At 55.3% G+C, this 12,127-nt stretch overlaps 1 protein-coding gene across 1 annotated transcript in view; it reads left to right on the top strand.

The window, feature by feature from the left end:
- The window catches only part of Adap1 (ArfGAP with dual PH domains 1), a 40,211-nt gene that overhangs the window by 7,135 nt on the left and 20,949 nt on the right, over nt 1–12,127 (top strand). Inside the window, exon 2 of the mRNA XM_013023483.1 lies at nt 10,667–10,797. The gene's annotated coding sequence lies outside the window, so the exon portion shown is untranslated. The remainder of the gene's footprint in view (nt 1–10,666; nt 10,798–12,127) is intronic.

The raw sequence follows: 12,127 nt of genomic DNA, 5'->3' as shown, positions 1-12,127 counted from the left end.
TGTCCCTTGGCCGTCCGTCCCTGGTCTGGGGGATTTCCAGGTGCCCAGTCGCGTGGGTCCCCACTGGGTATCCCCCCCGGGCGTCCACGGGGGTCAGGGCAGGGCTCCGTGCTCAGCTCCCCAGCAGCTCCAGGCTGGTCCTTGCGTGGGGAAGGCCTGTCCACCCCACCCACAGAAGGGAGCCCTCGCCCCCCCCGCAGTCCCCACAGCCAGCTGACATCCAGGTACCCCAGGAATCGAGGGGATCACTCATCTGAGCCCCTCAGGGGAAAAATCTTAACTCTCCATGAGGTGGCACAGGTCCCCGGGGGCGGGGAGGGGGGGTTGAACATTGGCTCCCACACGCTGGCTGGAGACCCACAGCAGACAGTCTGAAAATAGGACCTGGGTCCCCCAGCCTCCCTACTTCCTCCCACTCTGGGTGGGGAGCATCTGACAGCCCGTCCCAGGACCTGACAGAGCCACAGGGCAGCCTGGAGAAACCAGACTAGGAGCCAGGGGTCCCTCAGGGGAGACGGTAACTGGGTGTGTGTGGGGGGGACGGTACTGACCTACTGGGACAACTGCGGGGCCCCAACACCCATGTTATACACCCTCCTACACGGAGCTCCCCCCACCCCGTCCCTCCCACGCCTAGAGACCCACTTGCTGGGGTCCGGGAGCCTCAGTGCTCAGGCCTGGCCTGGGGGAGGTGCCTGGGGGAGGCCAGCTGGCCTTGCCCTGTCCCCAGCCTCCCTGGCCACTCTGTCCAGGAGCAGCTTATCTGAACACAGACTCCATGTCCAGCCCTCCACACTGTGGGCCTTCCAGGGAGAAGAGCCAGGAGGAGCTGTTCCCCCCTTCCCTGGCCACCCACCCAGCACCCCGCCAGCCCCTGAGTCCCAGAGGCCGCATCAGCTCTGGAGCCCAGCCCTGGCCCTGTCTTGATGGCATGCAGCCAGGCCACCAGTTTTCAGAACTGCCCATGACATCAGCATGTGCTGATGGGACCAGCAGCCCGGTAGAGCCAGCGGGAGGAGGGCTGCCCTCTGCAGCCAGGGAAACTGAGGCCTTCACAACTTGGGCTCTCCGAGGGGACATGGTGACCCCACGTGGGGGCAGACCCGATTGTGCGCTGGTTGCCTGAGCCAAGCTCGTGTCTCTGCCACGCCCCGGGCTACATACACTGCCCTGCTGCCCGCCTCGTGACCTGCTGGCATGCCCACACAGGCTCTGCCTGTCTGCGGGAGCCAGGCTGCTCTGTTGTGGGGTGCAGTGGTGGGAGGGGTCTCCTGTCCCACTGTGGCCAGATGGGCTCAGAGAGGGACCGGCTGCTCGGTGTTCACGTGGATGGGGCTACTTCCTGACCGCGCCAGGGAAGCCCTAGGGGAGCCCGCCTACCACACCGCTGCTCTGGGCAGCAGCAGCCACCAGACCTGGGCGCTGCTCTTGGAGGAGGGTGGATCCCACCTGGCTGGAGGGCCCTACAGCGCCCCCTGGTGGACACGTCTCCCTAGCCTTCCTTTTATCTGCCCTTAAGGGTGGGCTCCCCAATCTTGAGCTAGAAATACTTCCCATCCCAGGCTGAGCTGGGCAGGTGGGGTGTCTCTGTCCTGGCAGGACGGGGGACCTTCCCAGATTAGCACATCTAACTGGAGCAGCGTCATGCTCTCCTGTGAGCCTCAGGCCTCAGTGTCCCCGCTGATTGGGAGGTGAGTGACTGTGGTAGTGTTGTCACTCTCAGGCCCCAGCCTTCCGGCTCTGAAGTGTGGCTCAGAGAGGAAGTATTTGCTGCTGCTGCTCCTCCTTCTCCTCCTTTTTGGCAGTACTGGGGGTTGAACTATGCTAATCAGGCATACTACCACTTTGAGCCCCTCCCCCAGCCCTTTTAAATTTAGTTATTTTTCAAGTAGGGTATCCTATTTTTTGCCCAGGGCTACCCTTAGGCCATAATCCTCCTACCTACACCTCCCACGTAGCTGGGATTACAGGTGTATAATATCATGCTGTGCTTTAACTGATTGAGATAAGACTTCACTGAGCTTTTTGCCAAGGCTGACCTCAAACAAAGATACTCCCAATCTCCACTTCTCAAGAGGCTGATTACAGGCATGAGCCCCTGTGCCCAGCAGTAAGATGTTTGGGACCACATGTGCAGATGCCTTGGGTCCAGCGCTGCTTATTCATGCAGCCCCTCAGCCTGGGGCTCCCGCCAGACCTGAATTCCAGGTGTCTTGAGACATGGGGGTTGTTGGGTAAGAACCACTGGAGGTCAGTCCTCAAAGGCCCATGGGGCCTAGCATACTAGCCACTGGCTCAGCACAAGCTCCAGGGTTAGCTCTTGTGCTTGGGGGAAGAAGTGATGATTCAGAAATTGCGGGTTATTAGTTAGAAGCCTTGGGGGAAGGTGTCGTAGGAATTGGGCATCCTTTGGGGGAGGACCTGTGTGTGGATGGGAGCTGGGGGCTGCTCACCCAGAAATGAGCCTAGAAGGCTTTCCCTCAGGTGGCATTCCACCTACATTTGTTTTTTTTTTTCTTGAGAGAGAGAGAGAGAGAGTGTGTGTGTGTGTGTGCGTGTGTGCGTGCACGCATGCCCATACTGAAGCTTGAACTCAGAGCCTGGGTGCTGTCCCTGAGCCTCTTGGTACTCAAGGCTAGTGCTCTACCACTTGAGCCACAGTGCCACTTCCAGGTTTTTTTGTTTGTTGTTTTTTTAACTAATTTTTTATTGAGATTACGTGACTATATAAATTTCACATATTTCACAGTATTGTGGAATACTTAAAAGTCACAAATACATTTTAACCTTTACAAGGCAAATGGTCATTGTCATGGTCTATAAAGTTAGTGAATTCTATGAGCTTTGACAACGATTTCTTCCACATCAGGTGATAGTTACATTTCTTTTCTTTTGCTTAGTGTAAGCTGTTCCCTCTTTCCCTCTCATTCCCTCCCTCCCATCACTGCCTTTGAGTTGCTTAGTTCATTTTCATCAATGTCCAGTGCCGCTGATGGGCCCCTCGGTTGTAGGTTTTCCTGTCTCCCTCTGATTCTGTGTCCTTCTCCTAGTTTCCCTCAGATGTGCGCGTATAGATACCATATATGTGGTTAAGAACATGGAGTCATTTAGCAATGATACGATAAAATGGCCACTTCCAGTTTTTGAGTGGTTAATTGGAGATAAGAGTCTCACAGGGACTTTTCTGCTCAGGCTGGCTTCAAACCCTGATCCTTAGATCTCAGCCTCCTGAGTAGCTAGGGTTACAGGTATGAGTCACTTGCACCTGGCATACTCTTTTGCTTAAGGCTAATGCTCTATCACTTGAGACACAGCTCCAATTCAGGCTTTTTTTGGGGTGGGGGACTGGTTAACCGGAGATAAGAATCTCATGGACTTTGCTGCCCAGACTGGCTTCACACCATGATCCTTAGATCTTAGTCTCTTAAGTAACTAGGATTGCAGGTGTGAGTCACCAGCTCTCCGTAGTGTTAAGCACAGTCCAACCACCCCTGGGTTTGTGCTCAGGCCATGGCCCCCACCTCAGCCAGGCCTGGCAGCCAGTGCTGGCCAACCAGCCTGTGCTCAGAGCTGGGGGCCACCTTTTCTCCTGCCCCTGTGTGGGGCAGACCCAGCCCTGACCAGCCAGGGCCTCTACACCCTCACATCCCTGTGACCCAGAGGGGGCTCTTTAGGCTGTGGGGGCTGGCTGTGGGGGTGACTGGCTTTTCCCATAGGCATTTCTTAATAGGGTCCAACCATGTCCTTCCCAGGCCCCGCCCCATCCCAGACCCCACTCCTGCCAGGCATGCCAGGCTCCACCATCCTGGGTTCCATACTCCCCATCGTTTACTAAACCTGTTAGAGTCCCCCCCCCCCCCGCACACCCTGATGGGGGCAGTGTGCTCAGTGGGGGATGGGGCCAAGGGAAGAGCTTTCTTCCTATCTCCCTCTACACCTAGACTGGGGAGACAGAGGCAGGCCAGGACTGCCGCAGAGGACAGGTAGAAGATGGTGCTGGAGTAGGCAGTGGGGAGTTGGTGGTCGTGGGGTACAGTTGGGGACCAGGACACAGGGAACAGAGACTGGCCTGACTAGGGCGTGGGAGGAGTGAGGCTGCGTGGCAGCAGGTGCAGAGCTCCATCTGGCCTAGACAGGCGGAGACGCAGGAGGAAGGCGAGGGGACCGCGAAAGATTCTGGAGTAGCAGGGTGGAGGCATCACGCCTTGCTAAGCAGTCTAGATTCATGATGGGCATGAGGCTGATCTCCTGGACTGAGACTGCCGGCCTCTGGACATGCATTCTGAGCGCTGCCCGTGGCTCTGGCTTTGTGAGGAGGACACAGGGCCTTGGTGACCACTCTGGTTGGGACTTGATTTTGCTCTGGGCCAGGTGGGAGCCACCATGGAACTTGGGGGCCACTGGGCAGGTGGCAGGCTTGGGAGCAGGGAGGCAGGGAGGCTGGGAGAGGCCATGATGTGGAATGGTAGAGGCAGCAACAGTCTGTTGTCATCAGCCCGTGGGTCAGATGGACATGGGGTATGGTGGACAGAGACAGGTGAGGAGCCCCATGGTCCCGAGGTTCCACTGGGGATGGGGAGAAGGTGCTGGGAGGCATGGGGAATCAGGTGTTCTCCTGGGGGGCAGTGAGGAGCCCTGACCCTGCAGGTAGGACTGGGGTTCATTGACATTTCAATATTTCCTTTGTCCTTAAGGCCAAGTGCTGGTGGCTCAGGGTTGTAATCCTAGCTAACTATGTAGGAGGCTGAAATCTGAGGATCAAGGTTCAAAGCCAGCCTGGGCAGGAAGTCTGTGTGAGACTCTTATCTCCAATTAACTACCAGAAAACTGGAAGTGAGACTGTGGCTCAAATGGTAGAGCATTAGTCTTGAGCAAAAAAGCTCAGGGACAAGCCGGGCGCTGGTGGCTCATGCCTGTAATCCTAGCTACTCAGGAGGCTGAGATCTGAGGATCGTGGTTCAAAGCCAGCCCAGGCATGGAGGTCCATGAGATTCTTTTATCTCCAATAAACCACCAGAAAACTGGAAGTGGCACTGTGGCTCTACCATTTGAGAGTGCTCGCCTTGAGCTGAAGAGCTGAGGGACAGCGCCCAGGCCCAGAGTTCAAGCCCCACGACCGACCAAAAAAAAAAAAAGCTCAGGGACAGTACCCAGGCCCTGAGGTCAAGCCTTAGTACCAGCACAAAATGCAGGGGGAGCGCTGGGAAGTATGGGGAGTGTTTGATGGGACAAAAAGGTGGCAGGAGGGTATCCCTGTATCCCTGAGCCCAGTGGAAGGGCGGGACCAGTTCTCCCTTCCCCCCCCCCCCCCGCCGGCTGGCTATCTCCTTGGGTAAGGAGTTGGGGAGCATCTAGAGCCCCAGTAATCACTGAGCACCAGTTAGGTGGGGAGGGGGTGGGTCACTCAGTGTCTCAAATCCACCTGGCCCCTACCTTTGGCCCCCAGTACACCTGGGGACAGGAAGGAGCAGAATGGTGGGGTGTGTCGGGGCAGAGTCAGCAGCAGGCTGGAGGGTGGGGCAGGTGATCTGGAGTGCAGGGCTGTGGGCTCTGGAGCCTCACCCACAAGGGAGCTCTTCTTTTCCCTGGGGTGGGGGGGCATGCTTCCCCAGAGCTACCCACCTGCCCTGGGCTGGAACAGCAGACCTGCCACTGTGCCAGGACCTCAGCCCCGGGAAGCGCCAAGGTGACTGGCCCAGGGCCGCAGGACTCTGCTTGAGCCAGGTCATCGCCGCCACGCCCTCCCCCAGGGGAGACACACCTGCTCAGCCTGGCTGTGACCCAGAGGTGCCTTAGCTGTTGCAGGTGCCTCAGACCTGCTCCCGGAAACAGACGGGCGCTGAGTCACCTTGGAGCTGGCCAGGGAACCCGAGGAACAGGGCAGGGCAGACAGCCTGGCAGAGGGAGGGCAGCTGGGAGGGGGGGGCTGGGAGAAGCTGGGGGCTGGGGATGGTACTGGGCAGCCCCTTACCCAGGGGCCCTCCATGCCCTCCACTATGCCTGGCCACTGCTTACGCCCTCTCTGGGGGTGCTGTGGGCCCTGGAGGCCAACTCCAAATTTTGGGCAGAGAATCCTGGGGTCCTGGGTGGGCAGAGTGGCCCAGAAGGGGACAAGCTAGTTCTCCTTGCCCTGTGGGAAGGGTGGCCGGGAAGGAGGGGGAGTGGACCTGGGAAAGGGGCCTCCTTTAGGGTTTTAGGTGTCCTGGAACTAGGCTGGGCCAGGAGTCCCTCTGTAGTCCCTGGGGCTCCCCTGGCAGCCTGGGTCCTTGCTAGATATAGGATTTCCAGTGACAGTGTCCAGGGGTCAGGGAGAGACCCTCTTACAACAGTGGTTTTAATTTAAATGATACTGATTTTTTTTTTTTTTCGGTCATGGGGCTTGAATTCAGGACCTGGGCTGTCTTTGAGCTTTTGTGCTCAAGGCTAGTGCTCTACCACTTTGAGCCACAATTTTCTAGTGGTTACTTGGAGTCTCACTGACTTTCCTGCCTAACTGAGCTGGCTTCAAACTGTGATCCTCAGATCTCAGCCTCCTGAGTAGCTAGCTGGGATTACAGGCGTGAGCTACCTGTACTTGGCTGATTTTGATTTCTTGACTGATTGAGTGTGGTAGTAGGGATGGAACCCAGGGCATCATGCATGCTAGGAAGAGTTCCACCACTCAGCCAGCTCTGAGCTGTGTGTGGCAGGGGGGGGTGGAGGGGTTGTCTGTGTGTGTGGTGTGTGTCTGTGTGTGTGCATGTGCGTGCGTGTTTTACCCAGGTTTGAACTCAGGGCTTTAGTTAAAGCAGGTGCTCTCCTGCATGAACCACACTTTAGTTATTTTTTCAAATAAGGTCTCATGCCTATTGTTTGGGCTGGCCTAGACTGCGATCCTCCGACCTTGGCCTCCAGCATAGCTGGGATGGTAGGCACGTGCCACCATGCCTGGCCTCTTGGCTAAGGCAGAATCTTGTGGACTTTTTCCCTCTGGATCTCAGCTTCCTGATCAGCTGACAGTGACAGGCATGAGCCATAGGCACCTGGCCATCCTTGTGGTTTGTGAAGCGGTTTGTGGGATGTGGTGTGGCTTGTGCACAGCTTGCTGTGGGCCTCCTGTGGGCCTGGGGCAGGAGCTGGCCAGGTCTCTCTGTGGCCTTTCCTTTGGTGGAAAAAGAAAATAAAAAGCCAGGCACTGGCTGTAACCCTAGCTGCTCAGGAGGCTGAGATCTGAGGATTGTGGTTGGAAGCCAGTTCAGGCCGGAAAGTCCGTGAGACTTATCTCCAATAAAGCACCAGGAAATCCAAGTGGTACTGTGATTCAAAGTGTAGAGCTAGCCTTGAGCACAAAAACACAAGGATAGGGCATAGGTCCTTAGTTCAAGCCCTACAACTGACAAAAACAAAACAAAACCAAGATTTCAAGATTGGAGTAAAGCCTGTCTGGGCTGCAGGTGTGACCCCCCTGCTGGGGACAGCTGGATCAGGAAGGAGCTGGGGCTTTGCTTTGGCTAGCTTGCTTCCCTCCAGCTATTTTTTGCCTCTTCCCACTCGATGCAGGGGTGCCTGGGAGCCAAAGAAAGGTGGGGCCTGCCACCTCCAAGGGCTGGAAGAGCTGGGGCTGGGGGAGGGGGGGGGCACGTGCATGGTGCTGGACCCAGGAATCCCAGACAGTGGATGTCACAGCTTTCACCTCCTAAGTCTAAAGGGCAGGCGTCTGAATGCTCTGTGAGCATCACTGGGCCACAGCCTCCCTCCGCTCCCCTTCCAGACCAAGGCTAGAGCCAGCCATGAAGGAGGCCCTGAGGCCTCAGGGCCCATGCATGAGCACAGGTCTTGCTGGCTGACCAGGTTGCAGGGCCTGGCTCAGGCCCGCCTCTGGGGTCACCGCCCTCCCTCCCTCACCTGCCCTGTCTCCCTCATCTGTCCGGTCTAACTAGGGCCAGCAACTCCCAGCACCTCCAGGTGTGCTGCACTGGAAGGCGGTGTGGGAGAAAGGAGGGCTCTGGGAAGCACAGCTCTGCTGTTGTGTCACCACACCCAGCCTACTGGGGCTTGAGCTTGGGTGTGGGCGCTGTCCCTTAGCTTTCTTTTCTCAAGGCTGGTATGCTATCACTTGAGCCATACCTCCACTTCCAGCTTTCTTGCTAGTGAATTGGAGGTAAGAATCTCATGGGCTTTTTTGCCCAGGCTGGCTTCAAACCTTGATCCTCAGGTCTCAGCCTCCTGAGTAGCTGGGATTTACAGGTGTGAGCCACCGGCCCTAGGCTCTCTGGACTTCTTCATTTCATTCTGTAGATCCCAGTAGGTAGGCTCTGCCCTGGCCAGCATGGTGATGCAGGGGTGGGGAGGGGTCTGCAGGTCAGGCTGAGGGTGAAACACTGGGAGGAGATGGCTGTTGGGACCAGGTGAGCAGCAGCAGCACACTTGATGGGGCCACCAACTACAGCTTCCTCCACCAGAGCCTGGGCCTGGGCTTGACCCCAGGCTTCAGCACCTCTGCCTGAGGGTAAAGTGGAAGAGGACCCTGCCTTCCTGCTTGAGAATTCTGCATTCCATTCTTCCCTGAGAGAATAAGTCAGACAGCCACAAGGGCCCTGAATGCTCATGGAGGAAGTGACCGTGCACAGCGTGCACTTATCCCAGTGTCCTGAGGCTCCTGCCAAAGACCGTGGGGCTCCACTCAGGAAAAGACAGCATCCCGCCAGCTCTGGTGGCTCACGCCCGTAATCCTAGCTACATAGGAGGCTGAGATCTGAGGAGCATGAGGATCGTGGTTCAAAGCCAGCCCAGGCAGGAAAATCCATGAGACTTATTCCAATTAACCACCAGAAAACCAGAAGTGGCGCTGTGGCTCAAAGTGGTAGCCTTGAGCAAAAGAGCTCAGGGACAGCGCCTAGTCCCTGACTGAATTCAAGCCCCATGACTCACAAACAAAAAGTGACAGCATCCTTCTTGCTCTGTTGTCAGCTAGGGAATTTTCTCTGAGTATCTGTTTAGATTGTCTTCCTGTTGTTCTATTTTTGATTTCTTTTTTGAGGAGGTCAGTATTTTAATAATACATAATGTGTATATATGTATATATGTGTGTGTATATATGTGTATATATATTTTTTCTTACTCCTTTTTTTTTTTTTTTGTCGGTTTGAACTCTGGGCCTGGGTGCTGTCCCTGAGCTCTTCAGCTCAAGACTAGCGCTCTACCACTTGAGCCACAGCACCACTTCCAGTTTTCTGGTGGTTAATTAGAGATAAGAGTCTCATGGACTTTCATGCCCCGGCTGGCTTTGAACTGTGATCCTCAGATCTTAGCCTCCTATGTAGCTAGGATTATAGGTGTGAGCCACTGGCGCCTAGTTGTTTTTGATTTTTGGTGGTACTTGGGGATTGAACTCAGAGCTTCACACTTGCTAAGAAGGTGCTCAACCACTTGAGTTATACCTCCAGTCCATTTCTATAGTGGTTATTTTCTTTCTTCTTCCCTCTGTGTGTGTGTGTGTGTGAGAGAGACAGAGAGAGAGAGAGAGAGAGAGAGAGAGAGAATGTGTCCCTGTTCTGGGGCTTGAATGCAGAGCCTGGATGCGTCTCTTAGCTTTTTCACTCAAGCCTTGTGCTCTACCACTTGAACCACAGCTCCATTTCTGGCTTTTTGGTGGAAATCTGCCTAGACTGACTTTGAATCTCAAACCTCACATGTCAGCCTCCTGAGCAGATAGAATTATAGGTGTGAGCCAGCAGTGCCTGGCTCACAACAAACTACACATCAGGATTTATAATTTCAGGGGCTGGGAAGGTGGCTCAATGGTTGACTGCTTGCCTTGCATGCATGAGGCCCTGGGTTCAATTCCTCAGCACCACATAAGTAGAAAAGGCCAGAAGTGGCACTGTGGCTCAAGTGGTAGAGCACTAACCTTGAGCTGAAGAGCTGAGGGACACGCCCAGGCCCAGAGCTCAGGCCCCACGACTGACCAAAAAAAAAAAAAAAAAAGATTTGTAATTTTGGGCTGGGAATGTTAGTGGTAGAGTGCTTGTCTAGCATGCATGAAGCCCTGGGTTCCATTCCTCAGTACCATATAGGAAACAGAAAAAGCCGGAAGTGGTGCTGTGGCTCAAGTGGTAGAGTACTTGCCTTGAACAAAAGAAGCTCAGAGACAGTGCCCTGAGTTCGAGCTCTAGGACTGGTTAAAAGATTTATAATTCCTAAACACATCCGTGCAAGGAGGTTGCAAATTTGTCTGCGCTGGGCAATATAGGTGCTGGCTGAGATCGGACCCCTGGCCCCTGGATTCTGCCCCTCTCACCACCGGGCCCAGGACACAAGCCGTGCTGGCCACGAGGTGCCTCGTGCTCAGAATCGTATCAGACTTGCCTCCTCCAAACTTGGCCCTTTTGTCCTGGGACAATTCCCTCCCAGAGATGCCCTTGGGGCAGCCATCCCAGAAAGCTGGGTGTCAGCCCTGCTGGGATTTCTGGAACCCTGGTGATGGGACCTGGATGTCCTCAAGGGTTGACGTCTCCAGGACCAGCCACTGCGTGGGGCTTGTGCGCTGTGTCTGCATCGGGATTGCTGGCAGAAGGGACTGAGTGGGTGAAGGAACCCTGGCTGGTGGTCCACATGGCCCCTTTCCTCTGACCTGATGCTAGGGTCCCAGCGGGGCTCCCTCTGATGTCCGGCATTTTCTTTGCAGATCCTGACTGGGCTTCCTACACTCTGGGGGTCTTCATCTGCTTGAGCTGTTCCGGGATCCACCGCAACATCCCCCAGGTCAGCAAGGTGAAGTCGGTGCGCCTGGACGCCTGGGACGATGCCCAAGTGGAGGTACTGGCAGGGGAGGGGCCAGCGGGGGAGGGAGGGGGGGGCGGTCCTGTCCTCCCACTCTACAAAGTCCAACTGTGTTACAGATACCTTGGAGTCCCTGAAGCTCAGGGCTCTGACCTGACAGGGACTCTTGCTGCTCCCAGAGGCTTGGGCTGGCTTGGGGCTGATGGCTTAATTTTTTTTTTGGTTGGTCATGGGGCTTGAACTTTGGGCCTGGGTGCTGTCTCTCAGCTCTTCAGCTCAAGGTAAGCACTCCACCACTTGAGCTACAGCACCACTTCTGATTTTCCTGCCGAGGCTGGCTTTGAACCTTGATCCTCAAGATCTCAGCCTCCTGAGTAGCTAGGATTATTGGTGTGGGCCACCGGTGCAGGCTTAATTACTAACTCTTATGAGGAATCACAGAGGGATCACAAAAGATAAGCCTCTGATTTATCCATGCTTCCATTCACCCACTTGCCTTTCAATCCATTCATCCATCTATCTACCCATTATCCATCTATCAGCCATTCATCTGTCCATCCATCTACTCACCTGTTTATCCACCCACCCATTCACCATCCACCATCTATCCATCAATCTATCTATCCAATATTCATCTACCCATTATCCATCTAGCCACCATCCATCTATCCATCCGCCCACCTATCCATTTACCCACTCATCCACCATCTACCCATTTATCCACCCACCATCTATCCATTCACCACCCATATATTCATTCATTCACCTATGCACTCATTCATCCACCCACCCACCCACTCATCCATGCACTCACTCACCTGTCCATCAGACATGGTCATATGAGCACCCACAGCACCGGAGACCCCCCAGCAAGACAGATGAGTTGCCACCCCAGGAAGGCCCAGGGTGGAGGCTAGGTGGAACAGATGCATGGTCCGTGCATGTGGGGCCCACATAGAGCAGACCCCATGTGGAGTGGAGAGAGGACATGGCTAGGGCAGGATGAGGGCTCTGTGGCAGAGGAGCTGTGAGCCCTGTGACAGGCCTGTAGAGAGGCTGTAGGCACCCATGGTCCAGGCAAGAGAAGGTGGCCTGTGGCTCCATGGGGTGGGGCAACTGTGCCACCGGGCAGGTGTTAATTGTTGTTTATGTCGGTGACTGGAGGGGAAATGGGGCAGCAGCCCTGGCCCAAGAGAGTGTGCAAGGTGATCTGGCTGTGCCACAGGGGCTGTGTCCTCCTCTGTCCCCTCCTCTTCTCTTACCCTTACTCGCCCTTTCCCCTGCTCCATAATTTAGGGTTGTACTTTTCTTTTGTCCTTCCTTTCTTCCTTTTTCTCTTTTCTTTCTTTCTTTCTTTTTTTTTTTT

This window comes from Dipodomys ordii, unplaced genomic scaffold (assembly GCF_000151885.1).
Source record: "Dipodomys ordii isolate 6190 unplaced genomic scaffold, Dord_2.0 Scaffold68, whole genome shotgun sequence".
NCBI classification, from domain to species: Eukaryota; Metazoa; Chordata; class Mammalia; order Rodentia; family Heteromyidae; genus Dipodomys; species Dipodomys ordii.
This window is presented reverse-complemented; position numbering and strand designations above follow the sequence as displayed.